Source organism: Ursus maritimus, unplaced genomic scaffold (genome assembly GCF_017311325.1).
Source record: "Ursus maritimus isolate PB19 unplaced genomic scaffold, ASM1731132v1 scaffold_18, whole genome shotgun sequence".
Taxonomy (NCBI): Eukaryota; Metazoa; Chordata; class Mammalia; order Carnivora; family Ursidae; genus Ursus; species Ursus maritimus.
Genome location: NW_024424230.1, coordinates 6,118,292 through 6,133,508, shown reverse-complemented (window position 1 = coordinate 6,133,508; position 15,217 = coordinate 6,118,292).

Sequence of the window (15,217 nt, the reverse complement as noted above, 5' to 3'; positions counted from 1 at the left end):
AATGAAAGGAAAGGTCTCGATCTCACACAACAAGAATTTGGGAAGATTAGGGAAAAAAGTAGATAAAATCAAAATGAAGAGTACTACAAAGAGGAAACTGGGAGACAACTTTCTGAGAGCCTTGTACAAGATTAGTGGAAACTAAGCATTATTTTTGGTAAAAATTCAACCTTCATTATTTAGAAGTAGAAGTCAGACAGAAGAGTCAGGAAGACAAGGAAGAAACATGTAGAGCCTTGAATGGTAGACTCTCTCCGGCAGGAAAGATGAGTTAAATTTGAAGGTCATAAAGCATGCACACTCTGTGAAAGATGCTTAGTTCCGTCGCACATCTCATTTAGGGTTGAGACTGTTTTCAGGCGTCGGTGTCATGTGGTGTCGCCAACAGGTAAAGCAGGCGCACCAAGTGGCTCCATCAAGTATGAGCCCAATAGCCATGAGATTACTCTTATGCTAATTTTCAGCAAATTTTTCAATTAGTGAGAATAAAAATCTAAACATGAGGAGAACTTCTTCAATGTGTAAGATGTACATACAGGTTGCCAATTACAGTATTTGATGTGTTTGACATATTTAGGGAAGTACATGTGGTGATGAAATTTTATGATGCTCCCAGCCCCCTTTTTAATGAGAGAAAGTAGATTATACACTCTGTGTGCCAAGTAGATAATATACTTTGTCAGCCAACCAGGTTTCAGATGCTTCGCAGCAGAAGAGAAGGTAGCTAAGAGGATAGGTCAAAATGTTTTTAAAGCAAGAATAGATTAGTGCGAAATATTTTTAAAAATATACTCATTAAAATTACATGTAAATGCATCACTTAATGAGAGGAAAAAATATGTAAAAGAAAGAGATGAAAAACATTCCTTTTAATGATACTTATTCTGTAAATCGAAAAAAAAACCCTTTTGTGAAGAAAATCAAAGAAGGCATATATTTTAAGGAAGCAAATGATTTACAGAATATAAGGAAAATAGGATCAACTTCAAAAATACAAGAGCTTGAAAAGCTAATTAAAGTGTGCAAATAATGATGTGAAAATGCCTAAAAAAGTAAAAATCAATGAAGAATATAAAACATACTGGTCACTGACATGGGGACTTGGTAGGAAGGTAAACTTTCCAAAATGCAAAGGGAAGGACAAAATTAACTAAATTGAAGAAAAAGTTATGCCGATTACCGTGCTGAAGAGCCAGGATTATGGAACAGGAATTTTCCATAGTCCACACTCAGGGAGTGTACTGCATTCAATGGAAATGTGTACAGAAACACAGGAGGCCACCTTGGATTAAGGAAGACCTGCCTTCTGCATCTGCACATTTGAAATTGTACACAAAAAAGATCAATTAAGTTATTTACATTTAATCACCTGTAAAAAATATCTTGATAATTTTTTGAACTCTAACAATAAAGAAAAAAATGACCAATTTCAAAAGAAGAATGAACACACACATCACCTTCCAGGTAGAACCAGGCTAGTCTCAGCCCTTCCCCAGCAACACAGCTCCCAGAAGACAACAGAGCAATCGATAACTCTACTAAAAAGAGTTTTGGAAAACAGTATGGCCCAGCAATTCTAAACTCTTCCATTAATTACATTAAAAAAATGTAGGGGTTGCAAAAATTTGTTTGTCATCAGAAAGTGTATCTATAGTGTATTTTTTTCTTCAAAAATTTACTTCATATGAGTCTAGGGGCAAACAGTCATTTAATTTTAAATATCACCTATATTCTAACAATCCACAAACTTAGATCATTGCCTCAATGCCCTGTGATTACCAAGCTTGCGTATAGTTTACCATTCTGATTTGAGATGTTCCAAGATTTACCAAACTTAGAGTTTATAAGCAGAACACATTTTCCCTCCCATCCTGTACATTCTAGCCCATTATCTAAATAACCCCCATCTCTGCTTAACCAGTAGTTCCAGAAGTCATCTTTAATGCCACTTTCCCCATAGGCGTCACTGAATCTGGTAGCACATGTGGTCAATTCTGTGGCTTACATATGTCAAACCCACTCCTGTCTTCCACTGTTAGCCCATTGCTTCTTGTTGGAAAGTCACAATCCCAGCTCCAACTACTCCCTGCTTCCATGGTGGTGGTGGCAGTACAATGAATCTCCACACAGCAGCCAGAATGATGTTTTGAAGACTAACATTGATATTATAATTAAACCACCTAATGTGACAAAAACTTCCCATCACATGAGGGCAACAAAAGATTTCATGAGGAATGACAAAACCAGAGTCTGACTTAATCCCACCACCTTCCCCTTCCCCATTTGAGCCACTCTTGACCTCATTCTATTCTTTGCTAGCTGCAATCAGTTATTCGCCCAAGGTCATGTGGTTTATGAATTACATTAAGTAACTTCTCTATGTAAGATCCTGCTAAGGCTTCATTTGCTTTGAAGATAAAATATAAATCCATTATAATTGCGCATACATAGAGTGCCTGCCTAATTTCACATCTGAACCACGTCACCTTTTTTTCTTTTTAAATTGGAGTAGAACAACATACAATGTAACTAACATACAGCGTTGTACTCGTTTAGGTGGCTTTAACATACTGATTTAACAATTCTGTACATTCCTCAGCGCTCACCACGAATGCGTGTAGTCACCCTCTGTCACGAAAGCATTATTAGAATATCACTGACTGTATTCCCAGTGCTTTTCATCTTGTGACTCGTTTATTTTATAACTGAAAGTTTTGTACCTCTCAATCCTTTATCTCTTTCACCCATCCCGCCATCCCCCCCCCATCCACCTCTTCTCCTGGCCCGGGCAACCTCAGAGTTGTTCTCTGTATTTAAAGTGTGTTTATGTTTGTTTGTTGCTTTGTTCATTTGTTTTATTTTTTTAGATTCCATATATGTGAAATCTTATGGTATTTGTCTTACTCTATCTGACTATTTCACTTAGCATAATATCCTCTAGGTTCACCCATGTTTTTGCAAATGGCATGAAGTAGCATTTTTTTTTAATAGCTGAGTAACATTCCATTGTATATATACCCCATCTTTTATCCATTTCATCTCAGTGGGCAACTTGGACTGCTTCCATGTCTTTGATGTTGTAAATAATGGTGCTATAAACATAGAGTGCAGGTATCTTTTAAGAACATTTTTGTTTTCTTTGGAGTAAAAAAAAATCAGTTGTGGAATTACTGGATCAGTGATATTTCTACTTTAGTGTTTGAAAGAACTTCCATACTGCTTTCCACATTGACTGCACCAGTTCGCATTCCCAACAGTCCACGTGTGCTCTTGGTTCTCCACATCCTCGTAGCCCTTGTTATTTTGTCTTTTGACGTTAGCCATTCTGACAGGTGTGAGAGGTGGTATCTTATGGTAGTTTGTTTGCATTTCCTGATGATGAGTAATGTTGAGCAACTTTTCACGTGTCTGTTGATTAATATTTCTGTATGCTCTTCCTTGGAGAAATGTTTATTCAGGTCCTCTCTCCCCATTTTGTAATTGCATTATTTGTCACTTTTAAAACTGAGAGGAAGTACTGTTTTTATTTTTATTTATTTATTTGGCAGAGAGAGAGAGAAAGCACAAGCAGGGGTTGCTGCAGAGAGAGAGAGGGAGAAGCAGGGAGCCTGAGGTGGAGCACATCCGAGGACCTGAGATCATGACCTGAGCCGAAGGCAGACATTTAACCCGATTGAGCCACCCATGCCCTGAAGGATGTACTGTTTTTTTTTTTTTAGATTTTATTTATTATTTGACACAGAGAGAGACAGCCAGCGATAAGGGGAACACAGGCAGGAGGAGTGGGAGTGGAAGAAGGAGGCTCCCGGAGCCTGATGTGGGACTCGATCCCAGAACCCCGGGATCACGCCCTGAGCCAAGGGCACAGATGCCCTAGGACTGGAGTCACCCAGGCGCCCCAGGATGTACTGTTAATAAGCTGGAACATTAGGCCCAAAACCAGATTGCCTGAGTATCCTGTGTACCAGCTTCTCCTGTCCTGCTAGTTATTTTCAAGCTTTATTTTTTTGGTCCTTATCTGATATCCCCATGTGAGTTGTTTCTGGAGATCAGAAATCATTCTCAACAATTCAACTTCCATGTGTCAGGTAACAACTTCCAATTTCTCTTCGTGTGTAAATCTCCTTCACTGAACTGCAGATGAACCCCCTATGGACGTATTTGAAATTCCAAGGTTCCAAGATTCTAAAATTAATCAATTGTATTGTTTATCTGTTATTCTGTTTATTGTTTTAATATCCTAAAGTGAGTTTTTGAAGACTCACAATGAAATACTCAGGTGTTTTCTCCTTGCAGCAAAAAGACAAAGCAGAGGTTGGCATCTGACAAAATCAAGTGTCTGCATAAATTTCCTTTGTACACCACTTGATGTGAGAAGAATGAGTGTGTGTCGTTCAGCGACGAGCCTATGCACCTCCCTCTATATTGACACTCTGGAAGTGCGCATGCAATTGGCTAAGCCAAACAGCATGTAAGTGAGTTCGACCAGTTATTTCCGTAAACTATTCTCAAGGTGAATTACAGAAAAAGTTCCCCATGTAAAAATGTACATGTTTGAGAAGTAGTATATTTGTATTTTTCTAAGAAAGAATGGTATGATTTATCTACATCTTGATGCATTTTCCTTGCACAGGCCCCACTTGTTTTCCAAGCTAACTGATTTGAAACAATCTTGCTCCCTCCAAAACAAAAATAAGCTTCATCAAATAAAATTCCATCATTTTACTGGAGTTTTACTAAAAGCATTTGTTTATGTAGAATTGTGAATCTTTGCAGTGAGTAACAATTATCTTCCAAAGTGGATAGAAAAAAGTACTGCATATAAATATATTGCAGCTTAAAATTACAAGCTCTCGGATGCTGGTAAAAAAGAAAGAAGTAAGACTAAAGGAAACAAATAAGCCAATATTACATCTTGCTGCAGTCCCCTTAGTGGGATGCATGATATTTCTTCATGAATAAGAGATGGAGTAAACCTACATTTGTAGCATAATAAGAAAAGGTAATTAATTGTCATCTATTCACCACTGTTAGAATTTGACTAGAGCAATTTTGATTACGTTTATCACATTTTAAACTTTGAGTAAGTTTTTCAGCTCTCTAATTTAGTTGAGTGAAGTGAAGTGTGGAGAATATAAAGTCAGCTTCCCCCAGTATGGTGATGAGCACGAACTCAGAGGGATAGGAATGCAAGAAGCAAAAAATAAAAATTTTAAAACCACAGATATTGTAATATAGATACTGCCCTATTGGTTTTTAAAAATGCAAATCTCTTCTAAATCAGTTTCAATCTATTGGCCAAGACTTCTCTAAAACCTTAGCAGAACTTCTCCCCAAACAAACACAAAATGGAGACGCGTGTGTGTGTGTGGTGGAAGGTCTCTCTGTATCTTCACAGAATCAAAGGAAATAAATTTTTGGGAAAACAAACTATTTGACCTTGTTATAACAGAAAGTGAATTTCTCATTTGCAACTTTAAAATCAACTAAAGTAATATGTGTCAAATAAACGTGCTTAATAAATTAATTGAAACAAAGCAAAGAAGTCTCTTTTGGTAGTGCTTTGGACACTGCATTATAATGAATAAGTAAGTTTCATTCTCAGGCATTAACACTTTCTAGTTAAAGATTCTATTTATCTTAGGTGTTTAGGTTTTTGTTTTCCCCACAACTGACATAATATCGTCACTTGCCTTATAGTTCAGAAATATTTTGAGAATCAATTAAAATAGTTACATGTGGAGGTAGTCACTGGCTGCACGGGGAAAATAAGGAGTTCAAAGACAGGGGTCTGTGGAAAGTTTGAGTATGAGACAGCTGGAAACCCTAAGAGTTCTAGGATGAGCCATCAGAGGATAGATCAAGTAAAGAACAAACAAGAAAGTGCAAATCGAGTGCGGAAGATTCCACCTCACACACCTGTCAGGATGGTTATCATCAAAAGACAACAGATAACAAGTGTTGGCAAAGATGTGGAGCAAAGGGGAATCCCTTGTGCCCTGTTGAGGTGGGACGTAAACTGGTACAGCCATTATGCAAAAACAGTGTGACACATTTCTTCAAAATATAGAACTACTATGAGCCAACAATCCACTTCTGGGTGTATACCCAGAGGAAATGAAAATCAAGATCTTGAGATATTTGCTACCGAATACAGAGCAGCACCCAAGATTGGAAACATACCATGTGTTCATTGACAGATGAATGTTAAGAGTATGGTGTACATATATGCAGTGAATGAAGCACACAGCCATTAAAAAAAAAAAAAAGAAATCCCACCATTTGTTACAACAGAGATGAGCCTGGAGGACATTATGACCAAGTAGAAATTAAGCCAGACACAGATGAAGAGATAATGGAGGGGTGAACAATTTGGAAAAAGGAACTGAAGGAATTAGTGGCACAGAACTCTGGGACCATCCCAAGTAGAATGTGGCGTAAAGGGCAAAAACTCCCTTTTTGCTTTCTTCTGAAATTAACCCTCCCTCCCCAGAAGCAAACAACATTTTGATTTCACTATAGGTTATTATCTATTTGGGTTTTTCCTACAAATTGGATAACGCAGTATGTTTTCTTTTGTATCTAGAATTTTCCTCAAGATAATTTTGGTTCATCACTGTTCATTTGGTTCATTACTGTATATTTGTAAATATACAAATATCTCTAAATTTTCCTTCCACTCACATTGATGGGTATACCAAATATACATAGCAACTATAAAACACAAAGGCCCATTGCAAGTATGCTTTGGAGCTGGATAAATACGTGGAATTTTTGGGAATCCTATGTACTCATTGCTCTTACATACATAGTGGTCAGACTGCTGGATCATAAAGTAAACATAAGTTTAATTTTATAACAAAATGGCAAAAAATTTCAAAAAGCAGTTGAATGATTTTTATACTTCCACTAATAATCTGGGAATTTAAGTAGCTCCACCCCCTCACCCACATGGTTTTTTGTTTTTGTTTTTTGTTTTTGTTTTTTTTTTAAAGATTTTTATTTATTTATGTGACAGAGAGACAGCCAGAGAGAGGGAACACAGCAGGGGAGTGGGAGAGGGAAGCAGGCTCACGCGGAGGAGCCGATGTGGGACTCGATCCCGAAAATGCGCAGGGATCACGCCAGAGCCGAGGCCGACGGCTTTAACGACTGCGCTACCCAGGCACCCTGTTTTTGTTTTTTAACTGAAGTATAGTTGACACAGAGTTACATGAGTTTCAGATGTGGTCAGACTTTTTTTTGATTCTAGCAATTCTAGGTGTTGTGAAGAAGGGGGTATCTCCTTGTTATTTCAGTTCCTATTTCTCTGAAGATGACGTTGAGACCCTTTTAATGTGATTATTGGTCGCCTCTTTGTGATGGCACTGTTCTGGTCCTTTGGTCATTTCTGAAGAGTTGTTTCTGGGAATTGTAAATATTTCTATTATCTAGATGCAATATTTATGTGTTTACTATTGTGGTTGATTATTTTTAACAATGCATTTGTCCATTTCCTTATTTGTCATGATTGAAAATAGTCTGCAAATACAGAATCATTTATATTAAAGCATGACTATAAAATCCCTGATCTTTTTTTTGGAAGATTAAGGATGGCCAAAAAGATTCTCTTACCTTCATCCGATGGTGAGGTGACCCTCTGATCTGGACAGACTGTGCTGGTTTGACCAATGGAATGCAGTTAATGAAAGCTTTTACTTTGCTTTCCGGGCACTTTTACTAAGACACTAATAGATTCCTCTCTCTCCTGAAAGCAGTCAGCTCCCTGAGCTGCCATGTGCTTGGCAACTTGAGTGACCAGATATGTGGAAAGGGAGGGTGGCCAGGCTGAGCCCAGGCACCCGCATTTCCAGCCAGGTTTAATTAGGCTTGTGACTGCTGCCATCTTGGAGCCGGCAATCAAGTCCACCAGCTGCCTACTATCAAATGACCCTTCAGTGACAATACACAGGGCAGAAGAATTGCTCTCTCTCTCTCGATCCCGGACCATTTTTGGCCTATATATTTGTGATATAGGATAGAATATTTATTTGTAAGACACTGATATCCAAGATAGCTGCATTGCAGCAATAGACTAACTGAACTAGAACTTGGTCTGGAATTTGGGCCCTGCAGTAAGGCATGCAGCTCCAGCTTCTGGATTGGGGAACAGGCAGCGGCTGTGTGCTCCTAGGAGACTGTTTACAGCCCTGTTCTCTGAAGCTGCAGATACAGGCAAACTCATTATGCATTTGGCTGAACAAATGGCAAAACTGTGTCCTGAATAATGTGGAAAATAGAAAGTGAACCCAGTGAAGTCATGAATCTGCTGGGGAGAACATGAAGTACCAAAATGATTTCTACCCCAATTGTTTAGAAAATAGGAGAAAAGAGAGTTGAATTAAGGAAGGAACCATCCTGTAGGGAGTACTACAGATGCGGAGGCGTTGGTACTGCCGATTTCACATTCATGATGCTATAAGTAAATGACTGAGATGGCCCAGCCCTCCAGGTACCATAGTCAGATTTCTAATATAAGGATACTTCCATGTAGAAAACCATTCCTAGGAAAGCCTTTACAGCTTCAGTGCGAATAATACATATTGAAAATTTATTTATACTCCCTGTTGTTCATCCCACAGTTCTGGGATTCCTAGTAGTGAAACAAAAACTCTACTCAGGATACCTATAGGTTGTATTAGCCAACAAATACTGAAATCTAAGCCTTTTAGTTACAGATATTCTTAATTAGCAACATTAGGAAATTACAGGTGCTAACTGAACTCTACAGGGATCTGATACTGCTGTCTAAATGAAAATTACTCTGTATAATTACTGTTGAAGGGGAGAAAAGCTACAAAATTAGCACACAAGAGATACAGCTCAGTTGCTCCTTCCTAGGTCAACAACCTCCCAATCAGAAACGTCATTTCTCTCTTTTTTGGACTTTTTATTTTCAAAGTTACAAGTTTTGGAAAACCTGCAGAAAGAGTACACAAAACTGTCTTAGAACTCCCAGATGACTTGCAGACCTGCTATCGCTGACCACGTCTTGCCTTAGTATTTATTGTCTAAAAATCAAGAACATTCTTTCATACAACCAGCGCTCAGCTTTCAACTCAGGTACATTGATACCGATCCAATATTACTATCTAATCCACCCGAACCCAAGTTTATTTCACCAGTTGAGCCTAAAATATCATGACTAGGTTCAGAATACAATCCAAGATCTTATTTTTATAGATATCTCATATCTTTCATCTCTACCACCTAGAACAACTCCTGAGTCTTTCTTATTTTTAGGAGTTGGCATTTTTGAAAGGACAGGCCAGTTGTTTAGAAGAATGTCCATTCACTTGGATTTGTGGACAATTCCTCATGATTTATGCCCTTAGGCCACAAAAAAAAAAAACATGAAGAGAAGTTATGATGTTCTCCATTCAATACACCATGTCAGGAGGGACACAGGATTGACTTGTCCCAGAAGAGGTGGAGTTTATCACTTGGTTACAATGGTGTCACCAATAAATTTCTCCACAGCAAAGAATATATGAATAATAATAAAGTTAAACTTATTAAATAGTGATTTAATATGTATTTTGTGGGGAGACACTTTAAACTTATGGAAATTGTTCTGATCTAATGAAACTTGCACCAAGCAGTTTTAGCATCATTGATGCTTCTTTGCCTCAATCTGTGATTGCTCTGATGATTGCTAACTGGGGATTTTTTTAATTCCATTATTTCTTCCATATTTATTGGTCAATATCCTACAGGAGAGAGCTTTTCCTCTCTCTACACTTAGGGAGATTCCATTGTTTATTCAAAATGTAACAATCCATTATGGTCATTATTTATTTTTGCTCAGCTTGCCTAGACATGATCACACAGGCCCCTTTCTTGGCACCCCCATGATCTTTGGATATGGCTTAATTATTCTTTGTGGTGTCTTACTTTCCAGGCACAACGGACTCTAGATTTCATTTTGTGCTTTTCAACCTAAACCTAGGGATGAGCCATCTCCAAAAATAGATTTGGTTCTTTTTGTGGAGAATAGTATTTAGAAACCAAGATTTGGGTGCCAATTATAGTCATTCCTACTGGGCTGTCGTTGTTCCTAGCTGTTCTCAGTAGACTTTGTTAAGAAATGTAAACATACAAATGCACATACATATAAACTTCGTTACTTTTCTATATAATTTCCTTTGTTATAGATCTTTATATAAATCCAAATCTAAGTTAAAATCTCTTAGTGTGCATTAATGCCTCCAATTCAGATGCAATACTTTAGAGACTGGAAGATACTGCGACCATCTTTTGCTATAAGAATCTAACATTGACAATTTAGCCTTAGCCAAGTCAGCCCCATGCAGTAGAAATAAATACCACTAGCTGTCTATTAATTAAGCAAATATTTTCAATTTCAACAGTGCTTATTCTCTGTTTTTACTAATTCTTTACCATGAGGTGGGGAGACAGGGAGACACTCTGAAAAGGACAAATTTAAATTTTAAATTGAACTAGATTAAATGCAATTTTTATTACATGAAATTAAATATTGTTTTTCCTGAGTTGGTATTATGAAGAGAAGCAACAAGAAGAAAGCAGGGATGGAGGCATTCAAACATGGCAAAGCATTTGACTCAACGATACATTGCTCACGATGTTTGATTGTCTTCTTAAATCCAACAATTAAATCTAGATACGGAACAGAAGCTACAGTACATCATACACAGTTTGACCAGCACAAAGCAGAGCCGCTGGTAATGGCACAGACCGTGCGTTCCATCCTTCCTCATCTCATATGCTCCTGTATATAACCCAGAATCCATATCTGTCTATAAATACTGTAGAGCCCATTTGAAAGTCTGAAACTTCAGCATGAAGGCCATCTAATTGACAGTGATCTCTCTTTCCGTGGGGCTCAAGCTTTCCACGTGCAAAGGCATGCATTTAGTCTGTAAGGAAATAATAATTCCTGCTCTAACAAAGAACTCCATGTTTGTTGATAACAGAAATGAGAGTGCTTTAGAAAATCTGGAAAGAGCAAATGTGCCAAAATATAAATCCTGCTGGGGCATCTAGAAAAAGACAGGTTATAAATGGAGAGAAAGATTTCCTGTTTCTCCAGTACCCACCTTCACGACAATCAGCTTCTAACAAGCTCTTGGCAACCACAAGGGTAAGAGAAGCATTTATTCTTCTTTTCAGTAAGCCCCCACTATACTTTCTCAGACAATTTAGAAAATAGCTCTGTGGGGAGCTTACAATAATGTTCTCGTGCTTGAAGAGACATTTGCTTGTGATGGCATTTCTGGGCACGATATCAAATCACGTTGTGTTGGTGGGCACCAGAAGCTCTCTCAAGCTGACAGTGGTAGTAAATCACGATGCCTTCCCAGAGAAGTAAATCATTAGAAATATTCTGAACTGTGTCAGGTGCTTCTCGAAACCTTTGTAAGTTTTCAATAATGCAAGCGCTTCAAATCACACAGACACACACACACGCCGCCTTTGGCTTTATGAAATTTCAGAAAGCTGACCTGTTAGAGTACACACAGGTCTTGTGTCACACAATAGGTGAATGGACAGACATCCTCAAGGCTTACATTTTTCCTTTAAAAAAAGAGAAACATGTGGCTTTGCGGATACAGCAAATTTAAAATTTCTGCAAACTAGCCTACCCTTTCTGTTTTCCTGTTTTTTAAATTAGCCGCTGATATCAGTGCAAAGAAAATCAGCCATATTTCAAAGATATTCATGAATATAGAATCTAGATATATGCATATTTAAGCAGCAAATGTAATTTTTAATTATTGTCGTTTTACTTTGTTTCTATTTATGATTGTACTGATATTATTATCTATTTCATGTTTATTGAAACCAAGACATTTGAGGGTTTTTTCCTCAGACACCACAGTGAAAAGACAACCTTTGGAAGGAGGGTTCTTTTGAACCTCTATTTGAAATGTTCAGGAGTGTAAATTCATAGACATAGAAATCGTATCAGGGTTGCTGGAGTTTGGGATTCAGGGGAGTGAGCACCAGCAGCTAATATGTGTGGGGTTTCTTTTGGGGAATGATAGACATATGAAATAATACAGTGATAATGGGTGCACAATTTCATGAATGTACTAAAACCACTGAATTTTGGTTAATTTTATAATTACTATGCCGTATAATTCATGGCATAGTGATTGGATGGCATTATATGGTACACTAATTACATCTCAATAAAGCTGATTTTAAAAATGAATTGCTACATTTCATGTAAACCTAAGATGTACCTTAGTTTGCAGCCTATTACCTAAAAATGTAAGTAACTGTGAGGCAGCTATAAAAACCTAGGAAGCTCAGGGCGCCTGGGTGAGTTCAATCAGTTGGCTTATCTGACTCCTGATTTCACAGCTCAGGTCAGCAGTCTCAGAGTCCTGGGATCAAGCCCCATGTTGAGCTCCATGCTCAGCATGGAGTCACTTGTCTCTCTCACTCTGCTCCTTCCGCACTCATGCTCTCTCTGTCTATCTCAAATAAATAAGTAAATAAAATCTTTAAAAAAAAAAACAGCAACTAGGAAACTTATACAACAGATTTCCTTATATTTTAAAATATATTGCATGAATTTTGGTCAAATGTTTTGACATCTGTATTTCTTCAACATCTCCATTGAAATGTAAAAGTTAAATAATAAAACTTGATTTTTCTCTTTTTGATAAATAGACATAACGTTTATTTTAATAATATTCCACATATTTTGCTATCCTAAGCCTTCAAATACCTCCTAGTAATTATATGAAGAAAAACAAATATATTTTTGTGAAACATCTAGAATATTATATATGTGTCTTTTCACTACAATGGAAAAGGCAAGGAGATATCTAAGGAAACTATGCTCTCAGAATATTACATTCCGTAATAGATATTTCTAATGCTTTTACTCTAATTTAAAATGATTGAAAAGTCACAGGGGTCTAACTTGACAGCTTTGAAGAAACTAAAGTAGTTGTCAAGAAAGTTTTTTCTTTGTCAAATATCATTGTCAATACAGAATATGTTAAACAGTAATAATTTTTACTGTGTTTTTGCAGAGAACAGTGCTATATTAACTATTTTAGACTGATGTTTATTAATTTCCCTAGTACTTTATTAAATAGACTTTACTGATGGAGTTATTACAGAAATCGTCTTGGTGAAAGCTCTTTCCAAACTTAAATGATGACCACGTTTGAAACTTGCTAAGAGTAACTTTCTTCTACTTGTTCTGTTCTCTTCAGGGTCTCCTTAGGCTTCTCTTAATTGGACCCCGTTAAAGACTGACCTTGCAGCCCGGAAACAAAGTGCCTAGAGTAGGAACCTACAATACTACAGAAGCCCTGAGTTTGGAAGTCTCTTGACACTTCTAATCACTGTGCTGCAGCTTTCAGACTACTTTGTGGAAATCCTGCGTCTTTGATACAGACAGCACAGTGACACAGCTTGAACTACAGGTGAGTCCGGAAACAAGATTGTTAGATTAGGTGAGCCCACTAAAAGCTCCAGATGATTGCTGACCTATCTCAAACACAGCGGTGCCCAAATACCACAGCCCTCATGTATACCCACCAAAACCCAAACCTCCTTTCCTCCTGATCACTCAAAGTGTATTGAGAGATCAGCTTATGATGATTTCAGAGATGTGACAGTAAAACTGTACTAGTCAAGACATGACAGAATGTGGCTGCCAAACATTTAAGTTTTACACTGGATTATCAATCAGCTCTTCCCCTCAGTTTGTCCTTTTTGCCTCTCCTTCTCTTTTTCCTGCACTAAGTTAAAGAAAAAAAGAAAAGTCATAGGGAGGAGAAGATATTAAGGATGTGTGTTTATGGGGTGCCTGGGTGGCTAATCGTTAAGCGTCTGCCTTTGGCTCGGGGGTGATCCCAGCGTCCTGGGATCGGAAGCCCTGCATCGGGCTCCCTGCTCCGCAGGAGCCTGCTTCTTCCTCTCCCACTCCCCCTGCATGTGTTCCCTCTCTCTCGCTGGCTGTCTCTCTTTCTCTCTCTGTCAAATAAATAAAATCTTAAAAAAAAAAAAAAAGAAAAAGAAGGATATATGAACAAAGGAAAGAATATAATAGACATTAGTATGAAAAATAGGCATCATTTCACATGAGTTAAGAGAAAGAAAGGGGCAGAGCCATTTACCGTGAACACAGTAAACGCAGGAAAGGCTTTCCACTTCAGAAGTGCTGTGTTAGAAGCTCTGAGACCAGTTCCCATCCTGCAGGAACAGAGCACCTCACCTCTGGAAGCAGGTGGCTCTATGATTTCTTCATTTTGACTGTCATGCACTTTTTAACTAGTTGCGAGCTAACAAATTCACAAGTAACTTCAACCAATTCTTTTACTAAAAACTGTTGTGAGCCCTTTTCAAATGTCACATGGTTGTCTTTACTCATGCTTTTAAAGTTACAAAAAAACCAAAAGTCTGCACAGATTCACTTCCATAATGAAGAATTATTATGGGGATGTTAGGAACCTGGGGGAGAATGTAGGGAAAATGCCTTTATTGTCACTATCCCAACGTTCTGTTTCTTGTACCTTCAAGACTGAAGCGAGCATCAGGCTTTAAAACAGTTCACTCACTGTGCTCAGAAAAACAGCCTGAAGTGGAGTTAATACCTTCCTTTTTATTTACAAAATATTTATTCTTTGAAATGAAAACCTAAGTCCCTGTATTTAAAATCTTGCAATGCAGGACTCTTTGAAGAGCACAGTACAGAAATTGAAAATCTAATCTTTCGAATAAATCAGAATTATGCAGTTTGTCTTCTGAACCTTAGAGTCGACCTTGAGGCTGAGTACCATTCTGATCATGTGATTCAGTTCTGTTTGGATCTAATTGATTTTCAAAATGTTTAGAAAACAAGTTTGGGATAAACTTTGCGAATCTATACACACGCATTTTAGTTTATTCAACATATTTTTATTTTTAGATGATTTTTAAAAGCTATTGAAAAGTACATCCTTGAAACTTCTAAGTCAATACTTAAAAGCACACCAGTAAAAAGTTTTATATATTGACATTATATATAAAGTGCATGTTTAAAAATAATTTCTCATTCATCTGAAACACTTTTATGATTTTCCCCTCTTTCCCGAATAATTTATATTACTTACTACTTAGTTAGGTTTTTAATTAACATATATTTAGAACATCCTCATTTAAGAAGAAAAAATCACTTCGAGCATCCTCTTTA